This window comes from Rhinopithecus roxellana, chromosome 10 (assembly GCF_007565055.1).
Source record: "Rhinopithecus roxellana isolate Shanxi Qingling chromosome 10, ASM756505v1, whole genome shotgun sequence".
NCBI classification, from domain to species: Eukaryota; Metazoa; Chordata; class Mammalia; order Primates; family Cercopithecidae; genus Rhinopithecus; species Rhinopithecus roxellana.
Genome location: NC_044558.1, coordinates 125,527,135 through 125,545,194, shown reverse-complemented (window position 1 = coordinate 125,545,194; position 18,060 = coordinate 125,527,135).

The window sequence follows — 18,060 nt, the reverse complement described above, 5'->3', positions numbered from 1 at the left end:
AAGATAAAATCACAGCTGATAGCTTTGAAGCTGCACTCCTCTCTCTTTCCCTTCTACCCCACATCTGGAGAAGCTGATGAGAAAGCCTGAGTGCTTCCTGGTGCCTGCATGAAGTTCAAACCCCACAGGCCCTGGTACATGTGCACTGGACCCCTCGCTCCAGCCCCACCCCTGATCCCACTAAAAGCTAAGAAAGTGACAATTCCCTGCTTTTCTAAGGCATTTGGGCCTGCTTAGGAGGCTGCACGGTTCTTTCTAGAAAGCCTCATTATTTGAGTAATAAGCTTTTGTATCCCCTCTTGGTGTGGGTTACCCTTTTCAATATCCAAACCAAAATTTGGGTAGGGTACATGCTGTTTGAGTAGGGTACAACACTTATTTATGAATAAAAACTTTCAAGAAATCTATAACCATTCTTTAACTTAGTCTGTAACTAGTTCATAACCATTCACTAATTACATATATATATTTTGATATATTTAACTATTCCTTAATACTAATTGTGTATATATATTATTCATATATATGCACATACATAAAAGCTATTTAAATATTAGTTTTTAATTAGAGGAGAATAGTTTTACCTTAAAATAGGACACAATTTTTAAAAGTTATTTATCTATATATTTATTGGAGACAGGGTTTCTCTCTGCCACCCAAGTGGGAGTACAGTGGCATGATCATAGCTCACTGCAACCTTGAACTCCTGGGTTCAAGTGATCTTCCTGCCTTGGCAAATTGCTTGGATCAGAGGTTTGAGACACTGTGCCCAACTGACACACATTTTTTTTTTTTTTTAATGGAGTCTCATTTTGTCTCCAGGCTGGAGTGCAGTGGCACCATCTCAGCTCACTGCAATGTCTGCCTCCCAGGTTCAAGTGATTTTCTTGAGCACCGCATTCTATCAGTCAAATGCATCAAATCTGGGACAATGACCATAAAATATACTTCGGCAGGCAATTGTTTGGAAACTGGCAAGTATGTAGGAATGATTGAGCAACCTTTGATGCTGCTGGGCTAATTAAGTGAATAGCCCCATTAGGCCTCCCTAGACATCTCATCTACTTGGGAACTTTGGTTTTAGCACCTTGAAGCTTGTTTTCCAATTATGTGGTAACCGTCTACCATCTGCTTCAAGATTATCTAGGTTATTTGTTGAAATGCATTTTCTTGGGGCAAATGCATTTTTTTTCCACAAAAATTCTTACTCGGTAGGTTTGTGTGTGGTCCCAAAAGCTGCATTTTAACAAATCTTCTAGGAATGTAGATGCTCTAAAGTATTAGAACTCCTAAGAGGAAACTATCCTTCTGGGTGTACTGTTAGCTCAAGATTGTAACTCTATTGCAAAGAGACTATATCCCTGTTCTCCTATTCTAGGTTTTAGAACCTAAAATGAATATTTGTTTGTGACTGTATTTTTTTGACACATTTTTTTCCCCTTTGCTAGAATAAGAGCTGGAATAATCTCCTCAGTCTATCCTAAGACACTAGAGGCCTAGAAAAATCATCAAGTCTCTAATTTCAAAATCTATTGTGAGATAATAATGAGATGACACTTCAGTGCTTACTTTTTATAATAAGTTAATAATTTTTCTATAAGATCCTTGACAGTCACAATTACCATACCTATTTTATAGATAAAAAACTAAAATGCAAAAAGGTGAAGCCAATTATCCAAATTATATAGTAACAATTGATGGATACTGAGAATTCAGAACTCAATCTGTTCACCACTACAATTTATTGTTGAATTTTCTATTACCTTAGTGGTCATTTTATCAAATGCAGGGCACTATTGGGACTGCACCTGTTATTTACAAAGTCAACTTTATTATCATATTCTATGTAAACTCATTTAACAGAACATTTTCCTTCCACAGAGCAGATAATTTCTCTAAAATAGGCAAGTTGCTGACTTGAAATGACATTAACATTTTTGATTTAGTTTGTCAGTCCTATTGATCTGTGAAATAGAGGTCTTAAAAGTAATGTTAAAGATTGAAGCTGAGAGATAATTTAGTTCTAAACACAGTGGTCTGAATTGACAAAAGTCACACTGGGGAGATCATAAACTACTTGCCAAAGGCCAAAGCTGACAGGTGAATTACCTGGGAATTTAGTTCAAATATAAACACACTTCGAATGGAGACAATCTATGAGCCAGGAGATGAAAACTGGGTCAGAAGTTATATACACCAGAGCAAAGGTCAGAAGCAGAAGTGTGTTTTTAAAAGTGAGCGGGATACTGGAAGGAGCGAGTAGAAGTCCTTGTCTGAAATAGACAGAGAAACGGTAAGTTGTAGATAAGAATAGTGTTTTTCATGGGTCTTTGAAACAAGCACTCTGGAATTTATCCATGCTTGTTGGCACTCCCAGCCAGGCTGGGTTGGGGAATTAAAGAGATCACCTCCTAATAAAAATTGCAGACTTTTAGTCTACTATTCCTATAAAGATGACGTTAAAATACTCAAGATAAATGAACAGAAATCAAACTCTAAAAACTAGGAAACACATATAAGACACACATCTACTGCTAGACCCTCAATTTTCTTTTGCTGCATACAAGGATATTTCAAAATAAACTGAATTATTTTGAAGATCATTTTACGTGAACTTTTTACTCTGGTTTTGAATTACAAAGATTGCAATTGCAACATATAAAGACATTTTCTGGGCTCTAATTTTTTAAGAACACAATCAACTGACTCTAATTGGCATAATTATCCTTTCACAGATAGCTTTAAATTGTTTATTTGGATCATAGCTAAAATGAGCAACGAAAGGAGGAAACAGCAATTAATTTCATGAGTCCAGATTTTCGACTTTATGAAGCTTCAATGAGGCTGTTTAAAGATTACACTTCTAAACTAATGTATAGCCACAAACTAGAAATAAGTCAGAGAATAAAATTATTCTACATTTTTATATGACATTATTCTATATTATTTTCTATACTAAAGTGTGGAAATGCTTTGCTTAACTTTAAATTCAGTCACATATTTTTAGAGCAATATTTTTGATGAAGGGCAAATAAAACTAAAAATGACACAAGTGACTATTAGAATTTTATTTCTTTGCAAAAGAAACTTTGCCAAATTGACTCCAAAACTGAACGCCTTTGTGGATAAATATGATTCCTGCTTTACTCTGAGTTCTTTAATGAACCGCTTGACAGGAGTTGTGAGTGAAAACATGAGACTATATCAGAATTTTATCCAAAAGACAGGCAATATCAAATGCTGGTGAGGATATGGAGCAAGAGGAACACCCAGTGGGAATGTAAATTTGTAGAGCCACTATGGAGAACAATCTGGTGGTTCCTCAAAATAATAATAGAACTACCATATGATTGAGCAATGCCACTGATGGCTATATATCTAAAGAAGGGAAATCAGTACATCGAAGAGATATCTGCATCCCCACAGTTATTACAGCACTACTAACAATAGCCAAGATTTGGAATTGACTTGTGTCCACACCAGATTAATGACTAAAAAAAAAAAAAAAGTAGTACATACACACAATGGAATATTATTCAGCTGTAAAAAGAATGAAATCGTATCATTTGCAACAACATAGATGGAACTGGACATTACGTGAAGTGAAATAAGCCAGGCACAGAAAGACAAATAGCACATTTTCACTCATATATGGAAGCTAAAAAAATTGGTTTCATGGAGATAGAGAGTAGGATGATAGATATCAAGGGCTGTTAGGGATTTGTGGGTGGGTTGCAAGGATGAAGGGAGGTTGGTTAATGGATACAGATATACAGTTGGATATAAGGAGTAAGTTTTAATGTTCATTAGCAGAGTCAGGTTACTATAATAAACAATGCATATTTCAAAATCGCTAGAAGAGAGGAGTTGAAATGTTCACAACACATAAAATTGATAAATACTTGAGGTGATGGATTCCCTAAATGCATGACTTGATCATTACACATTCTGTGCATATGACAGAATATCACGTGTACCCCACAAATATGTACAAATATTATGTATCTATTTTAAAAGATAGATCCAAGAGGAAAAAAGCCAGAGGGAAGACATAGATTACCTTCCAAGACTGATAGTTGATTCTGAATAGCAATAATGAAAGGCAGAATAAAATGGGATAATCATTTCAGAGGACAAAGATTAAATATGATCCAACCAATATATATCTAAAGACATAATCTTTCAAGAACAAGAGAGAAATAAGGACACTTTCAGACAAAATAAGCATAGCGCTTACTTCCAACAGATTGCCACTAGGAATTTATAAAGTATATGATTTCGGGAGAAGAAAATTATTCTGTATGGAAGATCTGAAGTGCAAGAGGCAACGGTAATCATTTGTATTATAAAATCAAATTTAAAACAAGTCAGTTGGACTTGTGAAAATGAATAAATATAATGTCTGATTTTGAAAATTTAGAAAAATAATTTACTGTCAGCATTATTGAGTTTTAAATTATATGGAATTTGTAGAAGTTCATGCATATTTTTACCTAACAAAGTGTTACACAGGGCTATGGCTCTACAATCAGGTTCCTTTCAGGATAAGTATATTTGTTTTGTTCCCATTTGTTTTATTTTTACTTTATTTTTAAATTTATTTTCAACTTTATTTTTGGTAATGTATTCGGTTTCCTGTTTTGGTTTTCTCTGTGAGATTTTTCAGTCCTGGATTTGAACCAACAAGTAGTTTGATGACATGAATCTTGATTTTTTATGTTTTGGTGCATTCAAATTTTTTTTTAAAACATAAGTTATGTTTTATATCATGTTAAAATTGAAAAATTCCCAAAACTCTAAAATGTAATCACTTATATAAAGGACTTTTAAAATTGTTGTTGCAGGGCACAAATTCAGTCAGTTTTAGCTTATTTCTTCTGTTCTAACTTTGTATTTGATCACCTTTAAGTGGGGTGGGAATTCCTTCTTCAGTTAACTATCATGTACAGAACTGCCTTTTGTCTTATTTTTGGCCATTTCACACATGTATGTTGTTTACTTGATACTTGAATGCATCTGGGTTATTGCTTAGTGATTTACAATATGGCAACTACCTGAAGTAGGTATATTCCAGATTTTAAAAGTTGGAAATTTCCCAAATATGCTTGCACTTTTCTAGGAAAGCCCAAAGTAATTTTACCAAGACTTGTTTAAAGCATAGATTTGACAATTTTTGATGTATAATTTTTTGATGAGATAGTTATTTAATCTCTGTCTCTGCTTCCCATCTACAAAACAAGTTTAATTATCATTGCCATGCTCATTTCAGCTTGCTGTATAGATAGATCTCTGTTATAAACATTTTCCCCTTAAAAATGAAAGACAGTCAATCTCTCTATAGAGACTATCTAGGAGAGACTAGTTCATATTCACATATAGGCAATCTTGTCTTCTCTTTCCTGAAACTAAGAGTAATATCGGCAAGAGTCCAGCCAATGACTATTTCATTATATACACAATGTTTCACCATAATATATATTTTTTCGTAACAAAAGCAAATTCACCTAGGCTCTTGAAAATGGCTTTCCATAGAGGCTATCCTGGTTCAAGTGCTTTTCAGGTAGTTTCTTTCTTTTCCTAAAAGCCAAAGCCCAAATGTGTGGTGCCTTTGTAACCCCTCAGTTACTACCGATTACTATCCTTACTAATTAATCTTGGAGGTGAGGTGTTTTGGGCATTACATGGGCCACAGGAATGGATACAGGAAATACATGATATTCCCTCTTTCTCTGGATATGGTAATACAACCTAATTGTCAATAACCTGTTTAAAAGACACAAAATCTAAAATGCTCTATGTAGGCTTATGTACAAAGCAGTTTATTTAATCAAAAGGTGAACATTTTTCTGTAATAGCTATCTGATATAATGCTTTCCATTCACCGACTATAGATAAATGTAATATACTGAGTTGCTTGCTTCATTTCAATTAATTAAATAATTAAGTATTTCTCATTGCATGGTTGGCTTCTCTGTGTTAATGATGTCTGGCCATCATCTTACTCTCAAATATAACATTGAAGTCCAAATTATCTTTCCTTCCCAGTTTTCCTGCTCCTATTACTAAGGTCATTCGTGTCCTACTATTCCAGACCTGAAAACTTTTCATCATCCTTAACTCATTCCGTTTCCGCAAACAAGTTTCCATGAATGTTTCTCTGAATGGCTTGTTCATCTTCATTACCACCAATCACCCACTGAATTTTTTCTGTCCATGCTTTTCCTGAACATCTTTGAACATATTTTATTTCTCCATATTAATTTTGTTCTTACTCAGATAAATTTTATGGTATTATAAAAGCCGAGTTGGTATCAATGATCATAGAGGAATAGGGCACCCCAGGCTGAAGGATATGCTTGGTTGAGATGGAGGTGGGTATAAAGATGGGTCCCTGCAGAGGAGCTGGACTTTCCAGGCATAGGATCCAGTGGAGAAATACTGCTCAAATTTAATTCCCCAAATGGTCATTATTACAGTTTTCAATCTGGTGTACAGGGAAGAGTGGGAATGAATCCAAGTTCTTAGGAACAGGCCTAGTAGCAAAAGGGCCTTAAAAATGTTTCCATATAGGGAAGAAAACCAGTCAAGGCATTGGTAATGTGGAAAAAGCCTTCATTCTTTGGGAAGAAAATTGCCAACAGTGTTCTTTATCAAATATACTTTGAATATTATTTTAAAGATTCCAATAACAAAATACAATTTCACTTGCAACATGTATGGAAGAACACAGCTAAATTCTGGCTTCTTTGAATTAATGAAAACAAGACTAAGAATAAAGACCATGAGATTGCACAGATTTGCAAAAGGAAATTCTGTTTCGGATTCACATGGGAAGGTTTCTGTTTTCAGCTGGAGTTCCTTTGGGAAGAATTATTAAAATGAAATAGAACTAGTCTTTGCTTAGATAAATAACTAAATTCTATCAGAGTCAAATGATTTCTCTATAATAGAAGTTATAATAACAACGTGACTATTTACATCTATTAAATGAAAATTCAGGAACTAATCTTAGGTTGATTGTATGCATTCAAAGATAGCCATCAATCAATAAATGACAAATGGAATATCCACTATGCGTTGAATTCTCTGCTATGTATTATAGGAATGTAATTTGTTTTAAAATTTGATTTCTGTAACATCTTCAGTTTTGTTATATAACACTATAAGCTGATTTTTAAAAATCAATATGAACAAATGCTAAGAACAAGAATCATTTAGCTTTGGGAAAAGATGTCTCAATGTTAAGGGACAGCATGGTGGGATTACATGCCAGAGAAATTGTAGCTGGAATTCTAGCTTCTATTTCCTAAGAATATTTCTCTTGGCTATCTACTTAAAATACCCTCTGGGCCTCAGTGTGCATGCCAATAAACTAAGAATAATATTATCTATAATTCTTATTTACAAGGTTGTTAAAGTAAGCAGAAGTATTTTATTTGATTTTTTTTAAGTTTACAAAATATATAAAGTGCCTTGACTTGAGAAACTTTTTTAAAACAAATGTGGAAAAGTCTATGTAAACAGCATTCTCTTTTTTTCCCAGAGATCAAAAAGAATGTTTTTCAGAAACTCTTTCACTATCAATTTATAACCCCTGTTATAAAAGCAAACTTAACTCTGCAGTGAAAGTGTTTTGATAAGACAAACTGTATGCTCCATAACCTCTGCCTTCTCTCTTACTGGCTTTAAACTTCGACCAGTCAACTCACCATTGGACAGATTAAGTTCACAGACCCAACGGTATCTTAAACTTATCATGTCTAAAACTGGAAACGTCTGTTCCTTTAAACTATTTCTTGAAGTAAAAATAAGTAACAAAAATTAATGCAGTTAATGACACCACTATCAACGTAATAGTTTAAGTCAAAATTTAATTAAACTCTTCCCGGACGGAACCAGGTCCTGTTTCATGTTCTCGCAGCCCAATAATGAAATACAGACGAACCGGGAAAGGAGAGAGTTTATTTCTGTAACCAGGTACAGGGAGAAGGTCGGAGATAATTCATCAAACCAACTCAGGATTCTAAAGTTTTTCCAGTCCTTATATATGTTTTGAACTATATGCCTATGTAGTCTCATATTCGCCTGTCTCTATAGGTGATGAATTTTGTTTTAACTGAAACGTCAGAAGCAGAAATGTCCTCTAAATCTACTTAATGCACGAGGTCCCTGGTACCAGGATGATAAAGAAATGTCCCCTAAATCTACTTAATCTATGATTCCCCTGGTACCAGGGTAATTACTTCTATCTTATGTTACCTATGGTTTAGGTCTAGAGAGTTGCTTCAGACCCCCAACAAGTGTATTCAATCCAGGATGGGTCTTGGTACAAGGAATGTACAGCTGTCTTGACTCACCCCAGGTTTTGTGGACCCAAGACAGGTCTTTGTCGAGACAAGGAATTTAAGAAAGTCTCCCTTATGTTGACTTGCCCTGGGCTTTAGCAGAAGCCTGGAGAAAGGTCTTACCAAAGATATGTTTCATTTTTGTCTTTGGTGTCTGGGTATTGATTTCCCTAGGTTTAATTATTAATGTTAAGGCAGATGTAGCGGAAGTTTGCCTGTATAATGGGAGTGCTATGGAGGCCTGTGTGTGTGACTATCAGAGAGAATTGGCCTACCACAGAATAATCACCAAATTTTGCTGATTTTCAGATTTTTATTGGCTATTTCTTCAAAGTTTTTCCTTTATCTCATTGTCATGCTTGTCAAGACCCTTTCTGAGGGTACTTAGCCTTGTAACAGGTATCCCTGCTTCTCCTTCTTCTTCATCTTTTTATCTCCACTTGCTACCTCCAAACCATGTTCCATGTTACTCTCAGAGCAGAACATCTAATCAAAAACCTTTGCTCTCGTACTTAAAATTTCTTGATATCTCATTGCGTCCTTTAGGATAATGTCCATAGTGTGCCATACAAGGTTACCATGATTTCCCTTTGTCTTGTAAATGCTCCCCAATTCCTATGATTTCCTACCTAATTCTTGCCTCTCAACCAATGCAGAGGCATTTCAGTGCCCAGGATTTACCATACTGCTTTCTACCTTCATGATTTTGCTCAAGCTGTTCTCTCTCTCTGCAGTACCTTCAGTATTAGTTTTCTATGTCCTGTGACAAGTTACTGCAACTTTGCCCCTTAAAACCATACACATCTATTCTTTTGGAGTTCTGGAGATCAGAGCTCAGTTTTACTATGTTGAAATCAAGGCATCAGTGGGTCCTCACCCTCAACAACATCAGGGGAGAATTTTTTTCTTGCCTTTTCCAGCTTCTGGTGGCTTCTGTGTCCCTTGGCATGTGATCACATCATTTCAATGTCTGCCTCTGTGGTCACATTGCCTTCTGTTCTTCTGTGTCAAATCTCCTTCTATCTCTTTTTTGTAAGGACAGTTTTCATTGCATCTAGGACTCACACTGGCAATCTAATATAATCTTCCTGTTTTACTCGTCTCAGGCTATTATAACAAAATACTATACACTGGATGGCTTAAATAGCAGACACTTATTTCTCTCAGTCTGGAGGTTGGGAAAACCAAGATCAAGGTGCCAACAGACTCAATGTCTTCTTAGGGTGCTCTTCCTGGCTTGTAGAAAGCCACCTTCTTGCTGTCTGCACACATGGCCTTTCCTAGTGAGAACTCAAGATGGCGGAGAGAGATCTTTCTGTCTTCCTCTACTTACAAAGGCACTAATTCCAATGTGAAGGTCCCACCTTGTGAGCTAATCTAATCCTAATTACCTCAAAAGCTCCACCTCTAAATACCATCACACTGGGGGTCTGGACTTCGACACATACATTTTTGGAGGACTTGAACATTCAAGCCCATGACATTCCCATCTCAAGACTTTTAACTTAATCACATTTAAAAATTGCCTTTATGTATATAAAGCAACATTTATAGGGTCCAAGTTAGGTTCTAATATCTTTAGGGGTGATTATTTAGCCTGCTGCTGCTTTCTTTTAGAATTTAGCGAGGTTTTTCTTATTGATGACCCTTTGTGCCCGCCCTATGCTTACCTCTGAATTTACACTTATTACATAAATGTTAAATCTTTCTAACTAGAATGAACACTCCTCAAGGGCAGAGGATGTATATTTTATTCATTTTTCCTTTTTTACTCTCAATAACCTAGGATGGTGTCTGGCACATAGTAGGTGTTCCGTATGTACTTATTGAACTTTTGAAACGATGACATCTCTGATTTTAATGTTTCAAAATAAATGACTTAGCCAGTGGGAATGAACAAGAAAGGTAACATATGGTTGTCTCACTCTCTGGAGCACCTCATGGGCAATGTGGCTTGCTTCCTGACCCTATCCAATGAAATACAGGTTTTCCTCATTTCACTGCTTTGTTTTATTGTGCTTCACAGATACTGCATTCTTCACAAATTGAAGGTTTGTGGGAACTGCATCAAGCAAGTCTATTGACACCATTTTTTTTTCCTTCAAGGAATCTTGACCTTTTTTTTTTTTATATACTTTATGTTCTAGGGTACATGTGCACAACATGGAGGTTTGTTACATATGTATACATGTGCCATGTTGGTGTGCTGCACCCATTAACTCGTCATTTACATTAGGTATATCTCCTAATGCTATCCCTCCACCCACCCCAGGCCCCGGTGTGTGATGTTCCCCTTCCTGTGTCCCAAGTGTTCACATTGTTCAGTTCCCACCTATGAGCAAGAATATGCAGTGTTTGGTTTTCTGTTCTTGCAATAGTTTGCTGAGAATGATGGTTTCCAGCTGCATCCATGTCCCTACAAAGGACACGAACTCATCCTCTTTTATGACTGCGTAGTATTCCATGGTGTATATGATTGACACCATTTTTTTCCAACAGCAGGTGCTCACTTTGTATCTTTGTGTCAGCATTTCTGGACAATGAAATATTTTTAAATTAAGGTATGCAGGTATGCTTTTTTTTTTTTTTTTGTCATTGCATGACACACTTAATCAATTATAGTATAGTGTAAATGTAACTTTTCTATGCACTGACAAACCAAAAAATTGGTATGCTTTGCTTTATTGCCGTGGTCTAGAACCAAACCCACAATGTCTCAGAGGTATGCCTGGAATACAAATAGAAATACTTCATTTTTCAAATGCTGGTTTGCTAATTCACGTTAGGACAAAAATTTTATGACATAATGGCCAATGAGATTATAGGGAGATTTCTGACTCAGAATATCACATTGAACACTAACTATGACTATAAATTATTATTTATTAATGTAAAATGTGATCATATTACCATCAATACTTTTTTTGTGAACAGAACAAAGTAAAGATATATCTTGTTCAGAAGAAGTGTCAAATAAAAAGTTAAGGCATGTAACATACACATCTTTAAGTGATCCCAAGAATCTTATTTTGTGCTGCCATAAATAACAGAACACTTGAGACTGGATAATTTATGAAGAACAGAAGTCTATTAATTCACAGACTGGGAAGTCGAAGGTTAAGGTGCCACGAGGTTTGGTGTTATGATGAGCCCATTTTCTTCTTCCAAAATGAAACCTTGCACACTGCATCCTTTTGGGGAAGGAGCCCTAGATCCTCAGATGATGGAAGGCAGAAGGGCCAAGACAAAGAGCCTACTCCTACAAGCCCTTTATATAATGACATAATCCATTTATGAGGGTAGAGCTCTTATGGTCTATCACTTCTGAAGAACCCAACAACCCAACGCCATTAGTTTGGCAATTAAATTTCAACATCAGTTTTGAAGGGGGAGCAAACATTCAAACTGTAGCACCAAGTAAGTCACACTGTTGTATAATCTCCAACCCTGGAGTGCTGGCAGGACCAGTGAATTTCTTCTAACTACTAGAGTATGGCATTGGCATATGGCAAAAGTGATGGAATGCCACTTATGAAATACACGCATACACACAAACATACACAACCATATTTATATTCAATACATGCATGTTTACAGTGTTTTACATATGTGTGTGGCAGATTATATTTATGTATACATTGAATGCATCACATATGTAAATTACCTATCTATCATCTATCTATCCATCCATTTATCCATCCCATCTTTCTTTGCTTGCTAGCACGCATGAGAGAGATTCCCCTTCATTACTGGTTTTGAAGCAGTAAGCTGTCATGTTGTGCAAGGGTATATGAAAAAGGCCAAGCGTCAAGGAACTGTAGGAACCCTCTAGGAGCTGAACGAGGCTGCTGGCCAACAGCCAGCAAGAAAACAGTAGTCAGAATCCTACAATCACAAAAGGAGGGGAAATGTCTGTTTTACCAGTTGGTCCTCAGAGAAGATCATAGGCCCACCTCACACTTGGGTTGCTGCCTGATAAGGCTCTTTCAGGCTGCAACTCAGAATCACAAAACCCTCTTAAAGCTATGCTCCCTAGACTTTTGGTCTGCAGAAAGTGTGAGATAATAATGTGTGTTACTTTAAGTCACTCAGTTGTGGTAAGGCATTATGCAGCAATAATAAACTAATCCAGGACACAACAGTCTATGATGTAGATTTGGCAGAAATGTAAGGGAGTTATTGCAGAAAATTAGAGTAGTAAAAATTATAGAAGAAAATACTTCATATAAAGCAAAACCAACAATTCAATTGCATTTACTTCTAATGAGAAAAAATAGAAGGAAACCTAAAAAATCATGGCTTTATACTTATGAATATAAATAGAGAGCTCCCTAAAGAACTCTATTTTTGGGAAAATAGTCAATAAGATAGTAAGAAATAAAACAAATATAAATATATACTGCAAACCTTTTAGAATAATGTCTTTGAGGCTAAAGCACAGGTGATTATAATTTTACAAAAATATCAAAGAGGGAAAAATCAATGTTTTACATAAAAATGATGAGCAGGAAATAAGATATGTGGTAGGTGGCAGTGTGTTACAGTGGAAAGACTGGGCTTGTATTAATTTGGCTTGTATATTTACTATTTGGGTAATCTTGAGGAAATTGCATTTTGAAATATTTAATTAGGAATAAAGAAATCTCTTTAGAAATTTTATTTCTCAGTGTTCTCCAGTAAACCCTAAGAGATATATATGTATGTATATGTATTTACCCATCTATCTAAAGAGTTTTGTAATAGGAAGTTGGATTATGCAGTTATAGAGGCTGGGAACTCCCAAGGTTTGCAGTTGGCAAGCTGGAGACCCAGAAAAGCCAATGGTGTAGTTCCAGTTCAATTCCGAAGGCCTGAGAACCAAAGCTAATGGTATAGTTCCCACCTGAAGGTGGGCAGGTGATGTGGTTTTGCTCTGTGTCCCCACCTAAATCTCTCTGGAATTGTAATCCCCACATGTTGAGAAAGGGACCTCGTGGGAGGTGATTGGATCATGGGGGTGGTTTCTTCCATGTTGTTCTCATGAGAGTGAGTGAATTCTTATGAGCTCTGATGGTTTAAAAGTATGTGGTGGTTCTCTCCTCTCTCTCTCTCACCACCATGTTAGATGTGCCTTTTTCTTCTTCTCTTTCCATCATAATTGTAAGTTTCCTGGGGCCTCCCCAGCCATGTGGAACTGTGAGTCAATTGAACCTCTTTTATTTATAAATTACCCAGTCTCAGTTCTTTACAGCAGTGTGAAAATGGACTAATAAAGAAAATTGGTGCCAGAAGTTTAGGGCACTGTTATAAAAATATCTTAAAATGTGGATATGACTTTGGAACTGGGTAACGGACAGAGGTTAGAACAATTTGGAGGGCTCAGAAGACGAAAGATGTGGGGGAAGTTTGGAAATTCCTAGATATTTGTTGAATCACCAAAATGCTTATAGTAATATGGACAATTAAGTTCAGAGTAAGGTGGTCTCAGATGGAGATGAGGAGCTTATTGGGAACTGGAGCAAAGGTTACTCTTGCTATGCTTTAGCAAAGAGACTCGCAGCATTTTCCCCCTGCCCTAGAAATCTGTGGAACTTTGAACTTGAGAGAAGTTGATGTAGAGTATCTGACAGAAGAAATTTCTAAGCAGCAAAGCATTTAAATATATGATCTGCCTTTTTCTGAAAGCATACTACAGTCATGTGTGTTCACAAAGAGATTTTCTGCAACTGGAACTTATGTTTAAAACAGAAGCAGTGCATAAAAATTTGGAAAATTTGCAGCCTGACCATTTCTTTTCCCCAGAAAAGAAAAACTCATTTTCTGGGGAGAAATTGAAGCCCAAGCCACTGCAGAAATTTGCATAAGTAATTAGGAGCCCAGTGTTAATGGTTAAGACAATGAGATACACGTCTCCAGGGCATTTTAGAGATTTCACAGCAGTCCTTCCCATCACAGGTCTGGAGGCCCAGGGGGAAAAAATAGTTTCCTGGGCCAGGCCCACCACCCAGCTGCTCTGTGCAGCCTCAGGACATGCTGCCCTGTGTCCCAGCTGCCCCAGCTCCAGCCATAGTTAAAAGGGGCCAAGGCACAATTCAGGACCATGGCTTCAGAAGTCCCTTGGGAGCTTCCATGTGGTGTTGGGCCTGCAGATATGCAGAAGACAATAATTGAGGCTTGGGAACCTCTGGCCTAGATTTCAGAGGACATATGGAAATGCCTGGATGTCCAGGCAGAAGTTTGCTGCAGGGTCAAATCCTTCATGGGGAACCTCTACTAGAGCAAGCAGAGCAGAAATATGGGGTTGGAGCCCCCACACACAGTCTCTCCTGGGGCACTGCCTAGTATTGCTGTAAGAATAGGGCTACTGTCCTCCAGACCCCAGAATGGAAGATCCACCAGCAGCTTGCATCATGTGCTTGGAAAAGGTGCAGGCACTCAATGCCAGCCTGTGAAAGCAGTTGCAGGGGGCTCTACCCTGCAAAACCACAGGGGTGGAGCTGCTCAAGACTTTGGGAGCCCACCTCTTGCATCAGCATGCCCTTTATGTGAGACATCATGTCAAAGGATATTATTTTGCAGCTTTAAGATTTAATGGCTACTCTGTAGGATTTTGGACGTGCATGGGGCCTGTAGCCCCTTTGTGTTGGACAATTTCTCCCATTTGGAATGGGAGCATTTACCCAATGCCTGTACCCTATTGTATCTTGGAAGTAATTAACTTGCTTTGGATTTCACAGGCTCAGAGGCAGAAGGGACTTGACGTGTCTCAGATGAGATTTTGGACTTGGACTTTTGTGTTAATGCTGGATTAAGACTTTGAGGGAATATTGTTAAGGCACGTTTGGTTTTAAATGTGTGAAGGATGTGAAATTTGGGAGGGGCTGGGGCAGAATGTTATGATTGGACTCTGTCCCCACCCAAATCTCATCTGGAATTGTAATCCTCATATGTCGAGGGAGAGACCTGGTGAGAGGTGATTGGGTCATGGGGGTTATTTTCCCCATGCTGTTCTCATGAGAGTGAGTGAGTTCTCATGAGCTCTGATGATTTAAAAGTACGTGGTGGTTCCCTCACCTTGCTCTCTGTCTCTTCTGATGCCATATAAGACATGCCTTGCTTTCCCTTCTCCTTCCACCATGATTGTAAGTTTCCTGAGGCCTCCCCAGCCATGCAGAACTCTGAGTCAATTAAAATTCTTTTCTTTATAAATTACCCAGTCTTAGGTAGTTCTTTATAGCAGTGTGAAAGTAGACTCATATAGCAGGCTTGAGACACCAGAAGAGGCAATGTTTCAGTTCAAGTCTGAAGGCATGAAAAGACTGATGATGCAGCTTAATGCAGCCACACAGAAGGAAATTCCCTGTTACTTGCAGAAGGTAGTCAGCCTTTTGTTCTATTCAGTCCCTTCAACTGATTCGATGAGGCCCACCCACATGAGGAAGGACAATATGCTTTACTAGGTCAAACAATTAAAACACTTACGTTACCCAAAAACATCCTCAGAGACACACCCAGAATAATGATTGACCAAATAGCTGGATGTCCTGTGGCCAAGTCAAGTTGAAGTGGACAGGTTTTGAGATAAGCAACCTTTAACCTACCTGTGCTTTAAAGATTCAGCATTTATCTCTTGTCACAAAGAGTGAATGTACATCTTCAATAAAACCAGTCCTCACTTTTCATCCTCCCTACTCGTTAGTATTGCCATAAGATTAAATTCTAACCAACAGCTTGTGAATAAAATAAACCTCTTCCAGGCTAACCTGCCAAACCTCCTGGCACATGACTTGTCATGCTCTTCCCCTTGTACCACTGTGATGAAGAGTGTTCAGAAGCCAGACACTGAAGACATTGAGAGAGCTGTCCACTTATCAGAAACATCTATATAAGATTTTATGTGAGCAAGAAATATGCTTATCTTCTTTATGAACCATTGCATATATTAAGGTCTATTTTTAAAAGGCTTCCAAAAAATCAGACTTCTTTATACATTCTATCCTATGTAATTGTAGAAATAAGCTTGAATACTGAAAGTTTATTTTGTAATATTTCTAGAGTAATAAAATGAGTAGAAAAATAAAAGTAACATATCCTTACCACATTTGCATTGTTCAGCCTTTTAAAAATCATGTTTCTGCAGAACTTGCACTCACTGAAGTGTTGCTCCCTCATACTTCCTGTTCCAGGAGCTGCATTACAGAAGTAATAGCGTTTTTAAAGATCACAGTCACTTCTGTGTGATTGACCAACCACAGGTGATTAAGAAGGAGCTAACTAGAATAGTAGCCCACTTTTGAGAAAAACTGTATTAGCTTAGAAGAAAATCACTTAGTATTTACAGAAAGATTAGTATAATTTTTACAGAAGGCAAAAAGGATGAATAGCTGAGTCATAATTACTGTTAGCGATAATTTTAAAGGTATTATAAAATTGGAAAACTAAAACCTTATGGAACAATAAACACCTCAAGAATAATTTAAAAGAATAAATACCAAATCATTACCTTAAAAAGATTATTGCAATTATAAATTACACATAGAGAAAAATTAGCAAAGCAATTCAATCATTTAGACTTAAAAACATGCTTTGAAAGCCTTTGAAACTGTTGAGATATTCATCATTTTCCTTTTGCAAAAAAATAGGCCCATGTACTTTAGTTACTAACAATACATATCAAATATATTTCTTCGAATATGATACCTAAATGAAAGATTATCTTTCAAACCATGTTCTAAAAGTATTTAGAGTTATGAAGACATACTTCCATAGGTTAATTCCATTAATGATGAGAGTTTTTAAGTTGCTTGGGAATGATAGAAACATCTCTTACCTGTTCACTTGAAATTTACACACAGACATAGGCATGTATTATATAACAAAAATCAAATGTGGTATATTGAACTATAACACAGAACAATTCTGGTTTGTGAAAGTGAATTTAAATATGATGGGAATTATGTACAGTTTAAAATTTTACTGAAGTTATTAACTTTTTCTTGAAAAAATTAATGTATACAGTATTTCAATACAATAGCAGCACACAAGAAAACACCCTTAGATACATATTATAAATGTAACACATATATCACATATGTAACATACGTATAGACATGTATCATATATAGTATATATAGTATACACATACATACATATCACACATACATTATATGTGTAATATATTTCTCTATATGTCACACACATATACTTATATAGTATATACAGCTATACACACAAATGTATATAAATATATCTAAAACATGTAAAAACACAAGTATATATCACATAGTGATTATACTTGATACATATACATGAATATATGTGATATATACTTGATACATATACATGTATATATGTGACATATACATGTATTTTTATATATTTGTATAAAATACTTGTATTTATATATTTGTATATTTTATAAATTTTAATGTATCTTATGTATTTTAATATTGTATATGTTATACATGTATAATATATATATATCTTACATACATATATATATATCCCACAAAGGTGAGGTTAAAGATATAGAGTAGGGCAATAGGAGAGAAAAAGTTAGAGTCATTGGGAATCAATCTTGTAGGTTCAACTAATGTAAGAGTTTCTGACAGGCAGAACACAGAAGACAGATTTGAATAAATTGTTAAGGGGATAATACAATAAAATTTCCCAGAACTGAAGTACAGGAATCTCCACATTTAACAGGTGAAGTGAACACTGGCACAATTAATGAAAA